Below are 2,343 nucleotides of genomic sequence, written 5' to 3'. Positions count from 1 at the left end.
AATGTAATTTAAGCATGTGAGCATCCTAACATTCACTAACTCGTAATAAATACAGCTGACGTTGATGGATGGTTTGAGATTATGGTGCTGCAAAAAAAAAAAAAAAAAAAAAGACAATCTCATGCATGTGCCCAGCACTTTAAAAAAACTACAAAAGCAGGGGGCTTCCTCGTGGTGGGATCCTAACTGTTGGCTAAAATTCACAGCAGCCCATCCAACGGTTGTCCACCAAAGTGGTGGACTGCACCAATCTATCAGCCAGCCAAGCGACAGACACTGATATCCACAGAGCCACTCTGCTAGCTTGGCTTAAAAACTCCTTTTGAGCTTGTCCTCACTCTCATTTGCGCTCCATTCGGTCTTTAAAAACGTAATAACAAGAGCATACAGTAGAGGACAAGGGGATTGAGAATCCCTTACATCCTTATTTTCCTTTCTTTACTTTGCTGAGGGCTCGGATTTGTTATGCCAGCAAACCATCCCGCAAGCCATGTCATTACTATGCTGTCAAAGCAGTGGTGTTGGGCGGTGGGGATGGAGTGAGTAATGGTAGTGAGGTCACCATCTGCGCTACATGATATGACAAGGGCTGCAGGAGTCCCAGGCAAGTGAACTGCCTTCTGACAGAGAGCTGAAGAGCTCAGTATGGCAGTCTATCTGGCAACTACAGCTCAGGATGCCGCACATGCCAGGGAGACTGTGGATATCACTTAAAAAGCCTTCAAGTGGTCGCTGTAGCATACAAATTGTGAATAAGAAATTTCTCTGGAAATAAATTAGAAATAAATGCGCGAGACATTCGCAGTCATGCACAAATGATATCCTGTGGGTATCTGTTTCCTTTTTAATTCTTCTTTCAATCACATGCAGTACTGTACTGTGTCCAAGAAAAGCAGGAAATCATAACGGCTGGGATGATGGAGAATGAAGGCTAAAAGAAAACAATAATAACAGTCAGAGAAAAGGGAAAAGGATGTTTACCTTTGACAACGAGTTCAGCAAAGTTTGAGACTCCGGAGCCTCTGGGGGACTGAGTGACGCAGCGGTAAAGGTCTTGATCAGTTCGCTGGACGCTGTCGAGCTGGAAGGACACCACAAAGCGCCGATGGCTCAGGTGCTTGACTGACGCCATTGTTAAAATGTCCCCATTGTGTCTCTGGAAAGCAGAAAAGGACATGGTCAGAGAAACCAGGATAGGCCATGACCTGTCCCTCTCACACACACACAGATATAAATCATCTTATACAGCACAATAACACAGTCTTTTACACCCGCACGCACATAAGTGTAGATGTTTCTGTAGTAGTGTGAAAAATTCACAAAATACAAATGCATAATAACTCTGAATGACGTAGTCAGAGTCTTTAAAATCTAGAGCTATGCAAAAAAAGGCAGGCATTAAAGGCTGAGATGTCCTCACTGTTACTCTTTAGCATGAGTCAAGTTGTCAACACCCAAGATCTTTGGCATGGGATAATGCAACATGATAAAGTCTCTCCATTACAGCCTCGACATCTTTCAGACTCAGTGTCCCAGTTTGTAATGAAGGCCTGAAGGACGGCAGAAGACAACGGCTGTCACATACTGAGTGGCCCTCACCATGACTGGAAACTGACCTTCAGTTGTAAAATTAGCGGAGTGTCCCTTCAGCTGATGGAAGACCTCGCTGACTGACTCACTAATTAAAACTGATTTTTAGCAAATATTAGTTATTTAAAGGCATGAAAAATATGCAGATGTTCAATCTGCATGGAGTTGTATGCTTTACGTTGACAGTATTAGTATTACAGAGCATGTTTGTGTCATATCCACGCGGAATCCCAGAATAGCTGGGGATGTTTGCCTGTAATGTTATAGCATATACCATCACCAGACACTTCATTAGGTATACTCTGCAACTTTTGCAGTTTTTTTCTGACTTCTGACTCTGGCACCAGTAAAACAAGCTCCTGAAAACACTCCTCAGAGATTTGGGTCCATATTAATGCAAAATAGCATCACACAGCTTCTGCAGATATGTCAGCTGCATATCCAAGTTGAGAATCTACTGTTCCACTACATCCCAAAGGTGCTCTATTAGATTGAGATCTGGTGACTGTGGAGGCCATTTGAGTACAATGAACTCATCGTCATGTTTAAGAAACCAGTTTGAGATGATATTCGCTTTGTATCACTGTGCGTTAACCTGCTGGAAACAGCCATCCAAAGATCAGTACACTGTAGTCATAAAAAGTCAGTAATAATACTCAGGTTATGAAAATCACTTAGTACTAAAGAGCTCAAAGTGTGCCAGGAAAATATCCCTGATACTATTACACCACCACCTGTCTGAACAATTGATAC

Source organism: Mchenga conophoros, linkage group LG11, assembly GCF_057382185.1.
Source record: "Mchenga conophoros isolate Kocher_MC1m ecotype Shallow Benthic linkage group LG11, M_conophoros_male_GT1.1, whole genome shotgun sequence".
In the NCBI taxonomy this organism is placed as follows: Eukaryota; Metazoa; Chordata; class Actinopteri; order Cichliformes; family Cichlidae; genus Mchenga; species Mchenga conophoros.
This window is presented reverse-complemented; position numbering follows the sequence as displayed.